Genomic DNA, 20,053 nt, shown 5'->3' on the forward strand with positions numbered 1-20,053 from the left:
GGAGTTAAGCTAGGTCTTGGAAAACTAGAGACAGCCCGTCTGAAATCTCTATACACTTACACATGCAAAGTGCAGTTATAAAAATCCCATGGGTAATACAAGAAATCACAAGGGAACTTAGAAAATATTTTGAAGTGAGTGATAGTGAAAATGCCGCATAACACACCTTTTGGTTAGAGTTAAGGCAGCTGTTATCTGGGGGATGGGGATGACAGCTTTAAGTAGAACAGTAAAAAATGTCTGAAAATAATAGATTCATCAATCTTAAGACTGATAAACAAGATAATCTTAAGATTGATAAAGAAGATAAATAAGATTGATTGAAAGAGAATAACTATGTAAAAGAGAGAAAGAGGAAGGAAAGAGAATTGGTACTGAAGGGTGGGGCTGTGTCTGTGATGAACCTACCATGAGGTTCTTAGGCCTTTGGAAATGGTTTTTCCGGGGCGTGTGAAAGAGTTTGGACCTTCAACCTAGAAAATACCTAGCATGTTGTAAGCAGAGCTTAATAAATCATGCTGGGGGGAGTTGAGAAGACAAGACTTCAGAGAGAAAAATGCGTAAAATAGAGAACTGGCTCATGAGATTTTAGAGAGGAACAAGGGGCCCATTGGCTAGAGGTAATTCATGCTATATTTTGGCAAAGACTGACTGCATTCTGCATGTGTCTTAATAACTTGAGTGGGTTAGGTTGTTTGGAGGAGGAAGTATCTAGACAGAATGACACTCAGGTTGTGTGCTGACTTGAGCTTACTGCTCTTGGTTTATAATGAGAGAAGTCATGAATGGAGCACACAGAGATAATAGGCAATTTTGGCGCTAGGGGAGTGAGTTTAAAGTTTCAGATAATGCAGAGACTGAAAAAGAAGTTGCAGTTGCTCAAGAAATGGGGTCTCACTGAAGGGAGACATAGAGCTTTGCATGCTTGGTGCTGGGGTTGTAGAAAGTGAGCCCCAGGGGCCCATCAATGTTTTCATCTTGTGAGGCTGCAAAAGCATTAGACAGGATAGAGTTTAAGGAGATGAGGCTGCTGCTGGAGGCTCTTCCTCCAAAACCCCACAAGAAACAGAACAATAAACTTGGGAAGCATTTTCTGGGGCCAGCACATGGGGACAATGTGTTGGACTACATTTTCTGGCATCAGAACTTGGAAGCATTATACATAGCTTCATAGGCATAAAAGCTACAAGGATGAGGTGGCTATGGTAGCTTGTGCCAAGGTTTCTGAAGGTCACTGGGGCCAGGCAATGTGTGTCTGGTTCAGAGTCGCTATATCGAGGCTTTGAGGGGACGTTTTGTAAAGTTGTGAAGATGAAGCTTAATATTAAATAGAGACCCCAGGATGTTGGAGATGCCAGGGACAGAACATCTGTTGCAGAAAGCGGTAGACATGGAGCAGTGCCAGCCCAAGACAGAAGTTATATGTGCTGCAGGAGACAGCTAGAGAGGCAGGGCTCCTCAGACTCTTTGGGTTCCAGATGATCTCATCACAAGCCCCAGATGACAAACATGAACCTGCAGGATTTGGTGTTTGTCCTGCTGGATTTTTGGACTTACCATTTCTGGCTATGTCCCTATGTCTCCTTTTTGGAATTCAGAGTTTATTCTACACCATGGCATATTGGAAGTGTGTGGCTTCTTTTTTATTTCATAGGAGATTGCAGTTAAGAGTTTGCCTTGGGTCTCAGATGAGGATTGTTAAACATTGTTGGAACTGTTAAAGACTGTGGGAATGTTTGAAGTTGGACTGAATACATTTTCACATTAGGCAAGGGCCATGAGCCAGTGGAGACAAGGGATGGACAGTCATGGTTGAAAGGTGATGTGTTTGAGCATCAAGTTGGCAAGAGAAAAAATTTGCAATGGGTGATATTGATTGTCAGCTTGACAAGATCTAGCATCACCTAGGTGACAAATTTCTCTGGCTGTCCATTAGGGAGTTTCTAAACTGGATCGATTGATCCATCGTAAAGGGGCGGCACCAGCAGTTGTTAGGGACAGAAGAAAGCGGAGAAAGCAGGTGCAGCACCAGAACCCATCCCTCTGCTTCTGGATGACAGATGCAGTGCAACAGTTGCCTCGTGTTCCTGCTGCCCTGTCTTCCTGTAAGGGCAGACTGCACCCTCAAACTATGAGCCAGAATAGACTTCTCCTCTCTCCTTCCCTCCTTTTCTCTCTCTCTCTCTCCTTCCCTTCCTTCCTTTCTTGAGTTACCTTTGTGAGGTATTTTGTCACAGTGATGAGAAAGTAACAAATACAGAAAGAAGTAATAAATACACAAGCAGAAATTAATGAAGTGTGAGACACATACATAATGGAGTAAGCAATGAAAACAAAAAATTCTAATTTGAAAGGACCAATAAATTGAGAATGTTTAGCTGGGATTAAGGGAATAAGTGACAGAAATATTAAGGAGAGAGGCAAGAAGGATAAAAATAACTAACATCATTCTTTTAAAGAGAGCTATTACAGGTCTTGCCTGCATTAAAATGATAACAAGATTATATATTTTATGTTAATATATTTGAAAATTCAGATGAAATAGAAATGTTCCTAGAAAAACACAACAATTAAAAATGACTCAAAAAGAAAAAAAACCTCAAATAACCTTATGCTACTAAGGAAAGTGAACCAATATTCAAAAACTCTCCTAAAAATAAACCCTATGTGGAGGTGGCTTCGTCAGGGGTCTAACCACTATTTAGTGCAGACTCCAGAATGACTAAAGTCTTCCTGAAAGCACAAAGACATGCCAATCAATGCCCACAACTCACTACCAGAAGCAAATGCATCATTGATATCAAAACTGGGCCAATACAGAACGGAGGAAGGGAAATTACCAAATAATCTCTCTGGAAATGGATGCAAAAACCTGACGCCAAGTCCATAAACACAGAAAAAGGAAAAGACCAAGTTGACTTTTTCATAATGTTGAAAAACTTCAAGAACAGTATGATTTATCACATTTTCAGAATAGCATAAAACACTTAAAAACACAGAAAACATATATTCACATTCAATATCAATTTATAATAACCACATAAAACTCTTTAACTAGGAATAATCTTAATATGATAAATACCATCTATAAGAGCCCTTACCCCATGCATGATGGTGAACATTGGAAGCATTTCTTTTGAAAATAAAGAGAAACCAATACCCCTTGTCCTTTCTCATCAGCACTGTAGTGAAAATCTTAGAAAATGAAGTAAATAAGGAATAGAAAACAAGAGATAAAGTTATCATCATCTCCTATGACATGTGCTTGCACGCGTGCACTCGCACACACACAGAGAGCTATGTACACAGAGCCATATCTTACACAACTAAATAAAATAAAATAAAAACACAAATTTAAAAAAACTATTAAACCAGGAGCAGCCCTTTCTTAACCTGGGGCCATTGGAAACTGTGTCAGACAGTTATACAAAGGAACTACGGCACTGCCTTCAACCTCCTTCATAGAGCACCAGGCCTGTCCCCCTGGGCATAGCCCTCATGCTCTGATCACGTCTCCCAAACCCCCATCCCTAGCAAGAATTACTATGGATGGTAGGTTTCAACATATGTGTTATGGGAGGACACATACATTCAAACCAAGACACATTGCACCCAGGTAGCACTAACATCCAACTCAAAAGTCAATGACAAGCCCCCACACATAGCATCTCTTTTGTCTGACGTCAGCTTTCTTAGGTAAGCTCTCCTAGAAGAAGAGCTCAGGGGATGCTATCCGTGTGATGCCTGTAGAGTGAGCTAAGGGCAAGGGAGTAAGGGAGGCAGTCATAAGGCAGGGATAAAACTCATCAAGAATGTGATCCTAGCTGGAGACTGGCAGGGGCACCTGACTGTGGGTGGAGCATGGCAGTTCAACCAGAGTTAGCCCTACCTTGAGGCAGAAGGGGTGACCTGTGTACCCCTACGTTAGTTAATCATTGGCTGAACTCTGCCCTTAGAGGTGTAATGGAAGCCTGGAGCACAGCTCCTTAACCAGGCCCAGGCCCAGGGCGAGGAGAACAGGATAACATTTGAGTGAGCTCCCCACACCCCAGTAATCAAGAGGAAGTTATTTTAATGTAATATTTTGAATAAATCAAATCAGTCCAAAAAAGTCATAATGAACACAATCAAATTTTATAGCTAGACTAAAAGCCTAAGGGAGAAGCTCCCTGTTTGACCAAGGCCAGTTCTCAGAGGGAAAGGAGCTGTGGGTTATCCATGAACACTCAGACTCTGGGGGACGGCTGCATTAGCCAAGTGATGTGGACCTGGGCAAGAACCAGTAGCATTCATTTTCGTACTTTCCCTCAATTCCATCTATCTAAGTTAGGCTTTGTTCCATCTCCCTGGGATTCTTTGGAGACAGCCAGAGAGAACAACACCCCATCTCATATAACAATATTGAAAATCTCTGCTTCTGGAGACTCCTTCCAGCCCTTGTGATGCAAGGAAGCTCAAACAGCTCTCTCTCAAGGTGAGCTACATTGGAGAAAACACAAAAAATGCTCAGAGAAACAGAAGCCGGGGCTCTGGGATCATATTCCCCAGCTGAGTGACAAGTACAAGTTTCCTAAAAATCCACTCTCCCCTTGAAAACAGTCCCTGATTCCTAAGTCAAACAGCTAAAAGTTAGAATTCAACAACACTAATTGCAGAAAGCTCACAAACTCATGGAAACTGAACAGTGCTTATCTGAATCACCATTGGGTCAAGGAAGAAATGAAGAAATCAAAGACTTCCTAACATTCCATGAAGATGACTGCACAGCACACCCAAACTTATAGGATAGAATGAAAGCAGTGCTAAACGCCTGCATAAAGAAGCTGGAAAAATCTCACAGCAGAGAATTAACAGAACACCTGAAAGCCCCAGAACAAAAAGAAGCTAACTTACCCTAAAGTACTAGAAGACAGAAAATAATCAAATGGAAAGCTGAAATCAACAAAATAGGAACAACAAATACAATACAAAGAATCAATGAGACAAAAAGTTGGTTCAAGAAAATCAACAAAATAGACAAACCTTTATCCAAACTAACCAAAAGGCAGAGAGAGAATATCCAAATTAACATAGTCAGAAATGAAAAGAGGGACATAACAAAAGACATGGAGGAAATACAAAGAATCACCAGATTATTCTTCAAAAACCTGTACTACAGAAAATTGGAAAACTTAAAAGAAATGGACAATTTTCTGAATAAGTATCATATACCAAAATTAAAACAAGACCAGATAAGCAAATTAAATAGACCTATAATCACTAAGGAAATAGAAACAGTTCTCAAAAGTCTCCCAACCAAAAAAGCCCAGGGCCAGATGGTTTCATGGCAGAATTCTACCATATTTTCAAAGACCTAATACCAATACTCCTCAAATTGTTCCAAACAATTGAAACAGAAGGAACAATGCAAACTCTTTTTACAAGGCTACAATTACCCTGATACCCAAACCACACAAAGGCACAACTAAGAATTACAGACCATTCTCCGTCATGAACACTGAAGCAAAAATACCCAATAAAATACTGGCAAACCGAATACAATACCACATCAGAAAAATTATCCACCACAATCAAGTAGGCTTCATCCCAGAGATGCAGAGATGGTTCAACATATGAAAACCTGTCAACGTAATCCACCATATAAACAAACCGAAAGAAAAAAAAACATAATCATATATCTCATTAGATACTGACAAAATATAACATCCCTTCATGATAAAGGTCTTGGAAAGAGCAGGAATACAAGGAACAAACCTAAACACAATAAAGGCATTATACAGCAAGCCAACAGCCAACATCAAACTAAATGGAGAGAAACTCAAAGTGATCCCACTGAAATGAGAAACAAAACAAGGCTGTCCACTCTCTCCTTATCTATTCAATATAGTACTTGAAGTTCTAGCTAGAGGAGAGAGAGAGAGAGAGAGAGAGAGAGAGAGAGAGAGAGAGAGAGAGAGAGAGAGAGAGAGAGATCAAGGGGATACAAATTAGAAAAGAAAAAGTCAAACTTTCACTATTTGCTGATGACATGATAGTATACTTAAATGACTCCAAAAATTCCACCAAGGAACTCCTACTACGCATAAACACCTTCAGTAATGTATCAGGATACAAGATTAATTAAAAAAATCAGTAACCCTCCTATATACAGATGATAAATGGGCTGAAAAAAGATCAGAGAAACATCAATCTTTATAACAGCCACAAACAACATAAAACATCTTGGGGTAACACTAACCAAAAAAGTGAAAGACCTGTATGACAAGAACATTAGATCTTTGAAGAAAGAAATCAAAGAAGACATCAGAAAATGGAAAGATCTCCCATGCTCTTGGATACGCATGATTAACATAGTAAAAATGGCAATTTTACCAAAAACAATCTACAGATTCAATGCAATCCCCATCAAAATTCCAGCAAAATTATTCACAGACCTTGAAAGAATGATACTCAACTTCACATGGAAAAATAAAAAACCCAGGATAGCCAAAACAATCCTGTACAATAAAGGAACTTCTGGAGCCATCACAATACCTGACTTCAAACTCTACTACAGAGCTACAGTAATGAAAACAGCTTGGTAGTGGTATAAAAACAGACAAGAGGACTAATGGAATTGAAAACCCAGATATCAACCCACACACCTATGAACACCTGATTTTTGACAAAGAAGCTGAAATTATACAATAGAAACAGGAAAACATGTTTAACAAATGGTGCTGACATAACTGGATATCAACATGTAGAAGAATGCAAATGGATCCATATCTATCACCACCCACAAAATTCAAGTCCAAATGGATCAAAGACCCCAACATAAAACCAACTACACTGAACCTCATAGAAGAGAAAGTGGAAAGTAGCCTTGAATGCATTGGCACAGGAGACCACTTACTATATATAACTTCAGTAGCACAGATACTGAGAGCAACTATTAATAAATGGGACCTTCTGAAACTAAGAAGCTTCTGTAAAGCAAAGGACACAGTCAACTAGGTAAAATGGCAACTTATAGAATGGGAAAATATCTTCACCAACCCTACATCTAACAGAGGACTGATACAAAGAACTCAAGAAACTAGACATCAGTAGAACAAATGATTCAATAAAAGAAAATGGGTACAGACCTAAACAGAGAACTCTCAACAGAGGAATTCTAGCTAGAATCTCAAATGTTCAAAAACACTTAAGGAAATGCTCAGCATTTTTAGTCATCAGAGAAATGCAAACCAAAACAACTCTGAGATTCCATCTTACACCTGGCAGAATGACCAAGATCAAAATGACTGGTGAATAACTTATGCTGGAGAGGATGTGGAGTAAAGGGAACACTCCTGCATTGCTGGTGGGAGTGCAAACTTGTACAACCACTCTGGAAATCAGTATGGCAATTTCTCAGAAAATTAGGAATCAATCTACCTCAAGACCCAGAAATACCTCTCTTAGGCATGTACCCAAAGGATACTTAATCATACCAAAAGGACATTTGATCAACTATGTTCATAGCAGTATTATTTGTAATAGCCAGAATCTAGAAATGACCTAGTTGCCCCTCAACTGAAAAATGGATAAGGAAAATGTGGCACATTTACACAGTGGAGTACTACTCAATAGTAAAAATAAATAATGACATCCTGAAATTTGCAGGCAAATGAACCGAACTAGAAATAAAAAGCAAAGAATAACCAGCCTACAGACCACAACCCTAAAGAACTTAGACAATAAAGAAAGCCATAAGGGAGAAATACATGGATCTGCCTAGGAAGGAGAAAAAGATAAGATCTCCTGAGTAAACTGGGAGCATGGGGAGTAGGTGTGGAAGTGGAAAAGGGAGGAAGGAAAGGGAGTGGGGAAAATGAGGGAAAACTCATTCTGGGCTGCTTTGCCTATGGGGAGGTGTTTAACCTTACTGCAGCTTGATATGCCTTGCTTTGTAAAAATACACTAGAGAGGACTGGAGAGATGGCTCAGAGGTTAAGAGTACTGCCTGCTCTTCCAGAGGTCCTGAGTTCAATTCCAGGACACACATGGTCTTACAACCATTTGTAATGAGATCTGGTATGCAGGTATGCAGGCAGAACACTGTATTGATAATTAAAAAAAACATAAGTCGTTATTATAATTTTATTTTATTACTTAAAAAAATACCAGTCTAAATTCTCATTCCCTCTCCTCCTCCCACTCCCCTCCCATTCCCTCCATACATCCTTCCACCCCATCCCCTCCAATCCTAAGAGAGGGCAAAGCACCCTGCCCTGTGGAAAGTCCAAGGCTCTCCCTACTACATCTAGGTTGAACAAGGTATACATCCAAAGAGAATAGGATCCCAAGAAGCCAGTACATGCAGTAGAGACAAATCCCAGTGCCACTGTCAGTGGCCCCTCAGTCTGCCCCAGTTGTCAACCACATTCAGAAGGACTAGTCTTAATATATATATATATATATATATATATATATATATATATAATATATATATATATTTATACACACACACACACACACACACACACACACACACACACTGGAGAGCTGCCTTTTCCTAAACAGAAAGGGAGGAAGAGTGGATTGCATGGGTGGGAACAGAGGAGGGGTTGGGGGAGGGACTTGGAGGAAAAAAGGGAGAAGAAACTGTGGCTGGGATTAAAAAAACATAAAAAGGTCCTGTCCCTGTGCTGAGGACAACCTTTCAGACCAAACCTTCATCTGGTGATGGATGGAGATAGAGACAGAGACCCACATTGGAGCACTGGACTGAGCTCCCAAGGTCCAAATGAGGAGTAGAGGGAGGGAGAACATGAGCAAGGAAGTCAGGGCGGCGAGGGGTGCACCCACCCACTGAGACAATGGGACTGATCTAATGGGAGCTCACCAAGGCCAGCTGGACTGGGACTGATGGAGCATGTGATCAAACTGGACTCTCTGAATGTGGTTGACAATGAGGGCTGACTGAGAAGCCAAGGACAATGGCACTGAGTTTTTTTTTTTCATGGTTTATTTTTTTTATATTTAAAATTTCCATCTCCTCCCCTCCTCCTTCCCCTTCCCTCCCCTCCCCTCCACCCATACCCACCCTCCCTCCCTCTCCAGGCCAAGTAGCCATCAGGGTTCCCTACTCTATGTTAAGACCAAGGTCCTTCCAACTCCCCCCAGGTCCAGGAAGGTGATCGACCAAGCTGAGAAGGCTCCCAGAGAGCCCGTCCATGCAGAAGAATCAGAGCCCAGCGCCATTGTCCTTTGCTTCTCAGTCAGCCCCCACTGTCGGCCACATTCAGAGAGTCCAGTTTGATCTCATCTTCCATCAGTCCCATTCCAACTGGTTTTAGTGGTCTCCCGTTAGTTCTGTCCCACCGTCTCCATGGGTGAACACACCCCTCACGGTCCTGACTTTCTTTTTCATGTTCTCTCTCCTTCTGCTCCTCATCAGGACCTTGGGAGCTCAGTTCAGTGCTCCAATGTGGGGCTCAATCATTTTCTTCATCTATCGCCAGGTGGAGGTTCCCTCACGGTCCTGACTTTCTTTCTCATGTTCTCTCTCTTTCTGCTCCTCATCAGGACCTTGGGAGCTCAGTCCGGTGCTCCAATGTGGGGCTCAGTCATTTTCTTCATCTCTCGCCAGGTGGAGGTTCTATGGTGATATGCAAGAAATTCATCAGTATGGCTATAGGAACTGGCCTTTTCAGGCTCCCTCTCCTCAGTTGCCCAAGGAACTAAGTGGGGGCGTCTCCCTAGAAACCTGGGAACCCCTCTAGGGTCAAGTCTCTTGACAACCCTCAGATGGCTCCCTAAATTAAGATATATGCTTCCCTGCTCCCATATCCACCCTTCCTGTATCCCAAGCATCCCATTCCTCCGAGCTCCCCCCATTCTCCCCTTCATGCTTTTCTCTCCGCATCTTACCTTGGCCGCGTCTTGCCCCACCCTCAAGTTCCCAATTCTTGCCTGGCGATCATGTCTACTTCCAATATCCAGGAGGATTACTATATCATTTTTGGGGGAGGGGTTCACCTTCTTATTATCTTCTCAAGGATCCCAAATTATTTGTAATAGCCAGATCCTGGAAACAACCTAGATGCCCTTCAGTGGAAGAATGGATGAAGAAACTGTGGAATATATACATGCTAGAATACTACTCAGTGGTAAAAAACAATGACTTCTTGAATTTTGCATGCAAATGGATGGAAATAGAAAACACTATTCTGAGTGAGGTAACCCAGACCCCAAAAGATGAACATGGGATGTACTCACTCATAATCGGTTTCTAGCCATAATTAAAGGACATCGAGCCTATAATTTGGCACTGAGTTTTGATTCTACTGCATGGACTGGCCTTTGTGGGAGCCTAGTCTGTTTGGATGCTCCCCTTCGTAGACCTGGATGGAGAGGGGAGGACCTTGAACTTCTCACAGGGCAGGAAACCCTGGCTGCTCTTAGGACTGGAGAGGGAGGGGGAGAGGGAGTGGGAGGAGTGGGAGGGAAATGGGAGGAGGGGAGGAGGTGGAAATTTTTAATAAATAAATAAATTTTTTAAAAAACATAAAGATCTGGCTGTAGAATATTTTCTTAATTAATGATTTAAGAGGGACGCCCCAGCCCATTGTGAGTGGGACCACCCCTGGGCTGATGATCCTGGGTTCTAGAAGCACCCTGAGCAAGTCATGGAGAGCAAGCCAGTAAGCAGTATTCCTCCATGGCTTCTGTTTCTGCCTCCAGGTTCCTGCCCTGCTTAAGTTCCTGTCCTTGCTGCTTTTAATGATAAACTAAGAGCTAAATAAACCCTTTCTTCCCCAAGTTGCTTGTGGTCATGCAATAGTAACCTAACTAAGACATCCCCTTACCTCATAATCACTTACAACTCTCTCACTGTAGAACCAGTTGGTACTTCCTCATCTGACTCCAGACAACAAACACTGCTCTCATGTTCTGCTGCACCCTTAGGTTTTTTCTGTTCTTAGTTAAAATAAAAATGAAAAGGAAAAACTTTTCTGTATAGCATCGGATTTAGGACGTGGTACAAGCCAGGAAAATGCAGTACCATTGAGCCACACCACAGTCTTCCTTATGCTTTTCTACTATCTGAGATCCTTTATTTCCTTTTGCTTCCCTTACTTGTACAAGCTAGCTTTATGTCAACTTGACACAAGCTTGAAACATTTGAAGAGACCAAATGAGACCTTCCCCCACCAAATTAACCTGCAGGCAAGTCTGGGGTACATTTTCTTGATTGACAATTGAGGGTCCAGGTCATTGTGGGTGGTGCCACCCAGGGGCTGGTGGTCCTGGATACCAGAAGAAAGCAGGCTGAACAAGCCATGAGGAGCAAGCCAGAAAGCAGCAATCTTTTGTGGCCTCTGCATCAGTTCCTGTGCTGAGGTTCCTCAGGTATGGAGTGTGTCCTGAAAGCTGTAAAGTGAAATAAACCCTTTCCTCCCTGATGCTCTTGGTCGTAGCAAGAGAACTTTCACTAGGACACCTGCTCTTTTTAAATAACTTTAGAGGATTCTAAAGGTCAGTGAAAGCTTTCTTCTTTTTTCACCAAGATGATGCTTCTAGAGCTAAGACTTATGTAATATGGCTCAACAGTTAAAAGCACTGCCTGCTCTTCCAAAGGTCCTGAGTTCAATTCCCAGCAGCCACCTGGTGGCTCACAACCATCTGTAATGAGATCTGGAGCCCTCTTGCGGAAGAGACCTGGTCAGTCGTCCTCATCAACTTAGACCATGAAACCCAATATGGACAAGTCCAACAGAAACACTATATATGGGCTGCCCATGCATGCTTCAGCATTGCCAGGGCATCAATTTCATTTCTTTTCCTTTGTAGGAGTCTATGAGCACCACATGCATGCAGGAGCCCATGGAGGCCAGATGAGGGCATTGGATCCCCAGGAACTGGAGTTAGAGGTGGTTCTGGCTATGTGGGTTCTGGGGACAAACATAGGTCCACTGCCAGAGCTGTAAGTGTGGTTAATGGCTAGGAAACTGCCATTTCTCTAGCTTCCTGCAGAGCTGTTTACACACGTAGTGTCCAGCTCGGCTCAGCACTGCTGCTGACGGTAAAGATGGTGACGGTGACAATGATACTCTGCCGTCTCTTAGATTCAAGATGTGACTACCGTTTCCAATGCTTCCCCCCAAGATTAAGATTTTCCTTATATATCTTACATATATTTCCTGTTTCAAACAAACCATTTTAGTATCGGGGAGGGCAAAATTCTCAAGACTCCCTGATCTGCCCTCTATTTAATAATGCTTACAACACCCTTTCCCTTTTTTCCCCAACCAGAACTCTTTAAGCCCTAAGGACATTCATGCATCTTAATATGCATGGCTGGTTTGGACGAGGGTTATTTTTAACACTAAAGGTGGCATTCCTCCCCTCTCCTTTTCTTGGTAACTAGCTAGCAAGAGTCTTAAGTATAACCCTTTGACTTAAGAGTCTTGGAGTCTGACAATTAAGAGTCTTGGAGTCTGACAATTACAATGAAGATTGGAGAAAAAATGAGTAGATACAGACAAAGAGAAGGACATGGAAGAACTCATTTGTTAGAGTTGACTCTCCCCACTTTCTTTCAGTAGGATAGACCTGATGTTTTCCCTTCAAATGGACACCATGAGTATTCTTGATGAGGTTGGAGGTCCGGAGCCTGGGGCAAGCATTTGAAGTGTGTGGTTAAAGAGCAGCAGGTGGACTGGTCAGAACAGCACGGAACTGGTTTCTATTCCAGTTAGCCCGGGGCCAGTACCCCGATGTGTTCTAATAATAATGCGTGGGTGTATGTGTGGTTGGCAGGGATCTGAAGAAGCTGGGTCCTATGCCCTGCCCTGTGGTGTGTGTCTGAGGGTCTATGCCTGATATTAACTCCTGATGGGTTATCTAATGGCCTGATATTAACATCTTCCCTAGTTCTGGACTGCATCTGTGATAGACCAAACATTATTTTCACCTTAGTGACCAAACCAAATAGCATGCTTTCTTACTCTATGTCCCATTTGCCGGCTCCACCTGGGTTGTCCGGTTTCTGCTGCCGCCTCTTCATATCTGTTTTGGTCATGAAGTCCATCTGACCCCTTCTCATGTGGACAAGCTTAAATGCTCAGATCCGTGTGGAAGTGCCATGGGCTTTTCTTAGTCATTAACAGGAATTCTGTTCTTTTTTAGGCTAATTCTGCCAGCTGCCTAACTGACTCCCCTGGCCCTAAGTATGGCTTCCCTCTAGATAATGGTCTGCTAAAATCTTCCCCAACAGCTTCTGCCCTTGGGATACTTCTCCTTTTCCTTCTTCAGCCACATAGTTACTCAATATAAATTTATGTTCCGTTTAGTAAGGGCAGAGCTTCCTGTCACTTTAACAGAAAAGTAGATCCTCTTAGAGGTCAGAGGAAAAAATCGACAAATGGAAGATAAAGAGATCCTGGGAAGATGGCCTCCATCAGTGGGGGGCCGGAAAGTGTGGAGTGTGTGGTAAATTCGTGAGTCATCTCTGTTGAGGGGCTGAGAGATGGACTTCATGTGAGACTGATGTGGGAAGGATTATGGGAGTAGTTCTGGCTTTCAGAAGGAAGGCCAGAAGCATGAATGAATCCTCGTTATGTATGGGCTTTTTCTCGTTTTCACTCTGCGGATGCTCATCCACCACCCCCCAAACCCACCCTGCAAAAACAAGGATCTAACTGCTCTTTAGACAAGGCTCTTTCTCTTTTCCTTTTCCTACCCACCCCTCCCCTTACTTTCTTTTCTCCCTATTTAAAGTATAGTCCTGGTTTTTGTTGTTGGTCCCCAGCAATTCTGGGTTCCGAACCCAGGGTCTTGCACATGTTAGGAAAACACTCTACCACCTAGCTACTTGACCACATCTTCAGGATTACCCCTGTCTTCACGAAGTAAGCAGGCGTTATTAACTATTTCACACACAAGAAAGCAGAGCCGGAGAGACCAAGTTCACAGCCAGGTCCACGGCACTGTTGGGTCTGATGCACACTTCTTGATGCCCATTTTCCCTTGCTCTCCTTGCTAATAGGAAGAGCAGAGGGACAGACCTTGTGAGGGTAACAAGGACTTAGTCCTGCTTGTCTCTTTCTCTGCTATCCGGTGATCACTTTTCTGTTCTAGTCTTGCCTGTCTTGTATATTAGCAGGGCAGTTTGGACGCTCTGCACGTTGCTTTCATTTTGGACAGACGGTAGGAACAACTTTTTCTCTCTCTCCATTCTGGTCATTTAGGGACCTCATAAATTCACAGAGTGTAATTGTGGAATCAAAGGCGTATACACAAATCATGGGGAGAGAATCCACAGCTACACACAAAAAGTAGAGTCGAGCTGGCAACATGGCCATGGTACTTTCTAAACCAAGATCATGTCTATTTTCAAAGGAGTGTTTTCATAATCGTAGCATAATGCTTTTGTCATGAAACACTTGTTTATAAAAACAATCCATTGTGTTTGTGTATATATGTAAATAGGGAAGACGTATTCTAGAGTAAGGAATTCAGGGGCTTCCCTTGGTAACATGAAGCTCTTCTAAATGTCGGCTGATGGAGAGAGTCAAGGACCTAAGTGGAAAAGGATAACATTGCGATAGAGACTAAAACCTCTTAGCACAGATGCTCTGTGATCCAAGGACATGGTGTCAACTATAAGCGCTCTTGCCGGTAGTGTGATATGCAGTAGGATAGAATTCATTGTGTTTAAACTCTCCTTTAAAAAGGAGAAAAGCAGAGGGATGAGGCTGTAGCTCAGTTGGTAAGTGAAACGCTTACCATGTAAACTGAGGACCTGAGTTTGGATCCCCAGAACCTACACAGAAAAATGCTAACATTTTTCTGTGCTAGGCCGCAGTTCCTCAGTGCAGGAAATAGGCAGAGGTTCCAGTCGCCTCACATCACCGTCAAGAATGGAGAGAAACAGATCCATGCTCACTCACTTGTGCTCAGCTCAGTTTCTCCACTCTTCCACAGCCCAGGAGCCCCTGCCTAGGGGTTGGTGCTGCCCACAGTGGGCTGGGTCTTCACGTATAATTAATTTAAGACAGTCGCCACAGGCTACCCAGCGTGGGCAATCTCTTACTCAGACTCTTCCCAGGTAATTCTAGATCACATTAAGGTGATAACTGAAGCTAGCCACTGCACTAACAGTGTGAGAGACTGAAGCTAGACATTGCACCAACAGTGTGAGAGACTGAAGCTAGCCAATTCACCAACAGTGTGACAGAACTGACAACTGACACAGTAGAGATGTATAGGGTTTTGCCATTACTACATTTTATAGATGAACAAGTTGAGTAATTTATCCAAGGTGATTTAGATTTGAACCCACATCTGTTTGAATCGGGAAATTATATTAACATGACCATTTATTTTTTGCTGTCATGTGTCTTTTCAATTTTATTTATTTATACATGTATTTTAATACACCGAGTCTAATGAAAACTTCTTGTATACACATGAGTGGGAAATCATCCACTGGAACCGGGAAAATCTACAAATGGCCACTCCCACAAAGAAAAACCCCTTTCTCTCCTCCGGGAACCAGCAATTGCCCATAGCTCTTCAACTAGGGGTGGGGCCTCAGCCCCCCCCATACGTGCTGGAATGTTGTGCAGGTAACCACACCACAGCTGCTATAAGGTCACATGTGAGTTTGAGCTTTTTCTTAGTCATCTTAGCAAAAACCTTCTATCTTCTTCTGAGGCAGATAAAGCCAAATCTGCCTGAATAAAGGGTGCATATGTGCATGAGCAAACACACATACACACATGTACACACACATGCACACACATGAGCATACACGTGAACACATACAAGCACACACACATGAACACATGCACACACACGAATTAGGAGGTTGAGTGTGTCCATGGGAAGGCTTGTAAGAACAGAGTGGCCTGGCTAGTGAGAAAGGAATGAGAGGATGACGTCATTCCTTTGGGCATTTCGGTTAGAGTCCAGTGAGAGAGACAGACCAATCAGTCATGTGGCTCTTGGACCAAGCAGACAAAGGGTCCCGGCTGGAGAAGTGCCTTTCTGACCCGGTGGTGAGAGGGAGGGTAGGTTTGGAAGCCGCTTCTGAGGGAGAAGTCAGAGGGTTGGCATCAAAGATGACTATTGGCTTTCAAGCTTAGGTTAGGAAACAGGAGGACGGTGTGTGGTGAAAGTGACCTCAGCATGGCAGAGGGAGGGAGGGGAAGGGCGGGTTTCAACAGACTCACAAGTGGGGGGTAGAGGGAGCGGTGGGGGACAGCAAAGACATTTCACTTTCCCTGTGACCAAAGCTCCTTTTACTCATTGCCTCGTGCACCTCTGTAGCCGCAGCTTCTGATTTCTGGAGTCGCCACCTCCAGGGGCTGAGGTTGTGTCGCACAGGATGTGGGATATGCTGTCAACCCCAGACAAGCAAAATGCCACCTCGTCTAGAGCCAGAGCAAAAAGAATGTGGGAGTGTGTGTATATGGGGTGGGGGACTAAGTAGGAGAGGGTTAACAACAGATACTAAATTACCCTGTCATCTCTGGGCTTAGATTTGTTCATGAGCAAAATGGGTACACAGTCCCATGACCTGCATCTCAGAGTTGTCTTGAGGACTGGGTACAACAGTAATTTAGAAGAACCGAGCACATGACAAGCAGGCAATGCTAGCTAGTAGGGTTCCCCGATGGCCTCCTCCAACTCTTTTTCCTCCCCGCCCCTCCGCATCCCGCCCAGACTTGGAGCACAACAGGTCTAGAGAATTTAATATTCAAAGAGAGATGTTTTCACTGAAAGATGTGTTTCATTGAGACTTCAGATAACTGTGTTTGGGGGACCGTCTACAGTACCTGTGTCCCCCTGGTGAGGAAGCCAGGCACAGCCCTGCCTCTCCTCTCCCTGCCCCACATAATCCAGACACCTCTTCCTGTTATGGAATATTGTTGGCATTTTTTTCACATTATTTTTGTGTGACATACATTTTTATATTATTATTTTAAAATCAGGGAGTTTTCGGGAACCCTCGTTGCATGAAGTTTTTGCTGAACATGCATATATGGTCATAGTCTAAAAATTTCTCAGTATGAAAAGTTACAAGCCAAAAGGTAAGTGTTGTTTCCTTATTCTGAGGCTCCCTACTGACACTCAGGAAGTCAATCTTACTCAGTTTTTAAAGATGTCTCATTATGGAGAGATACATTTAAGCAAACACAAGCCTCATCTCTTGTACAATGTGTAGAGAAGAAGGAAGGAAAAGAGGATTTGGGAGGAGTCCGAGATTATCACAGACCATGAGAAGCAGATGTTAACTAGTGTTCAGACGTCGACCCAGAAGACGCATGGTTAGCTGATGGGAGGTTAATCCTGTCCGAACAAGGTCTGCAGGGCCATCGACTCTAAAAGCTGTTGATCACTTTTGCTGAAGCAGCTTGGTGTCTCCCCAATACCTGCACTGTAGTGTGTAATCTCATGTGATGTGCATATGTAATCCCATGTTTGCATCTCAATCTTATGGGCACAGATATCTGTGCGTGGTCAGGCAGATGACTTTTCACTCAGCTCTATAGTTCGTGTATATAAAATATATACTGGGACTTGCTTAATAACTGGATGTATTTGTCCCACAACGACTGTGGACATTTAAAAACCTGCCTTCTTCTTTTGTGCTTACTGGATGGCTCTCCCTATCCCGTGAGACCTCCAGTGAGAGAATTTAGCCACAGAGCCATAAACCTTGGCTCCCACAGCCATATCTCCATTCTGTTCCCTGAGATACATTAGAAGCCACCCTCCTGAAACTACCTTCCATTCGGCAGGACATGCAGTCAGGAAAGGAGTCTTTCATATAGATCACATTTGGGACCTTCAAAGACAAAGGGACATCCAAGCTCAAAGAACTGCCTTTGTTTTGTGTGTGTATATAAACAGGAAACTTTACAGAACAGGAGGAGACCAGCAGAAGAATAAAGAAACTGATGGCAGAAAAGCATGTAGTGGGGCGTTCATTTTCACCCTCAGATCCTTCTAAGTCCTGTGCTTGCTGTGAGTCTTTTTCAGAACCCTGACGGGACATTGAAGCTGGTACTCAGAGGTCCCCGGTACAGGGCTTTTAGTCACAGAGAGGTGAACGGTGAGTGGGAACATTAGCCCATAATGGTACTACTGATGTGGAAGTTTAAAAAAAAAAGTAAACATGAATAAAAGCCAGAAAACTTTATTGGAATCTACTCTGTGCAGAACACGTTAGTTACCAGTCAGTCTTAAGAACCTGCACAGGCAGGGGCAAGACGTATGGAAGCATTACAAGCACGAGCCTCTCACCAGCAGAACAGTCCACAGCCCTCCATGGCCCTTTATGTAAAACATGAAGAATAGTTTTTGCTGCATGGACTCCCCAAAGTTCTCTTTAAGCTTGGATGGGGATTACTCCATGGCTTATCAACACACCACGTCCTACCACTTTTCCACGAGGCTTTTTCTCTCCTGTACATAGTTTTCCTGTCATTGTCTTCAGCATCAGTTGCTCTTAGTCCTTATTTGAAGGGCCAACACATGCTTGCTGGGACATCTGCAGACTAGGGCACCCTTGGGGTGTTGTGCTTTCTGCTTTTCCTAATTCCATTCAAATTGTGAGTTGAAAGAGTCCTAGCCTTCCTCCCTCATTTCATCAGAGTGATTGTTCTTCTCCCGAACTCTGTCTCCAGTTGGATGAAGCATGGGGATCATCAAAAGACTGTTCACCACCAAGGCAATTTCTGTCCACATCAATTGCGACATACCATCCGTCTCTGGCTTCTGGACTTGACCAAGGGCTGGGGAGATCTTCAATCCTTCTATGCACATTGTCGGTTGGACTCTATTGATTTCCTCTTGTTTCGAGTGTTTTGCTGTCTTGTTCTTGCACAGCTGTCCCCAGACCATCACCGCCAGCATCCCGTTTTTCTCAGGAGGACAAAAAGGACTCAGGGCATACAGTACATCTTGCTTTCCTCAGTGCTTCCTGCAAAAGCTGGCTGATTGAGTACATTCTCCCAATATCAGCAGCAGCCCTGACAGGTGGTCCCTGGATCCACGGATGGTTCCAGAAATAGCTGGTTTTCTCGATCTCCCAGCATTGCGAATTCTGTGCTGCTACCTGTGCGTTACTTTGGTCAGCGTATTTATTACTGATCTGGACAGAGGGATGAGTGTTCTTTGTAAGTGGTGGGTCTTTTTCTAGAGCATAGTAATTATGCTACTAAAGTAGACATGCTTTTCTATTTTAACATACTAACATGAACACATCAAACAATGTCATCAAATACACCATTCCTATTCTGACTGAAGAGGTAGTTTTGTTCACATCCAAGGATACAAGATGAAGTGGGCTATCACTTTAGAATTCAAGACATATAAAAGCCAGTATTCCAACAACAAGAGGTTCCATACAAAAACGCACTATGCAAAGTTAGGAGAGGAATCTGATCTGCAGTGGGAGGGGTTGATCCAAAAAGTCATTCCCCAGGACGGAGCCATTTCAGTACACTAGGTCTGAGTGTGAACCGAGACAAACAAAGCAAGACAGAATTAGTGTCTGCTCCTGACACAGGAATCAGAGCTGGAATGATGGGGAACTGTTTCACCCAGAGCGAGTCTCAGAGCTCCACCTTCCCTAATCATTATAGTCTCTCGTTTTCTGGAAAATCAAATAGGTTGTTCAAAAGCTTGGAAAGGAAAAGGGATAAAGTATGGACGCTATGTGTTCTTTAATCAAGTGTAGTTCTCGGGTCATCTGAGGATGGTTTTGGATTGCGAACAATGCTGGGCTTCTTATTTCAGGTACACAGATTTCTATTCTGGAAAAACAAAACAAAACAAAAAAAACAAAAAGACAAGGGATTGAGTGAGATTTCACAGTAGGACCATTTTCTTTTGGTAGATTTCAAACATAAGATATATGTAGGTAACCATTGTAACGTCAACCAATAGAAACCAAGCATTGAAACAGAGGATGAGAAAGCAGAAGGAAAGAAAGCCAAGCTACACTGTCACCCAAGTATTCATCTCTCACCCGGCCTGGATCCTCACCCTGCCCCGGTGCTGACTCTTGATG

General features: G+C 43.1%; 1 protein-coding gene across 2 annotated transcripts in view; it reads right to left on the reverse strand.

Annotated features, from left to right (window-relative positions):
- Positions 1–18,217: 18,217 nt before the first annotated feature.
- Positions 18,218–20,053, reverse strand: part of Cd86 (CD86 molecule) — a 64,092-nt gene continuing 62,256 nt past the window's right edge. For both annotated transcript variants that reach the window (XM_038345935.1, XM_038345934.1), the window contains exon 7: positions 18,218–19,796. The gene's annotated coding sequence lies outside the window, so the exon portion shown is untranslated. The remainder of the gene's footprint in view (positions 19,797–20,053) is intronic.

Source organism: Arvicola amphibius, chromosome 10 (assembly GCF_903992535.2).
Source record: "Arvicola amphibius chromosome 10, mArvAmp1.2, whole genome shotgun sequence".
Lineage (NCBI taxonomy): Eukaryota > Metazoa > Chordata > Mammalia > Rodentia > Cricetidae > Arvicola > Arvicola amphibius.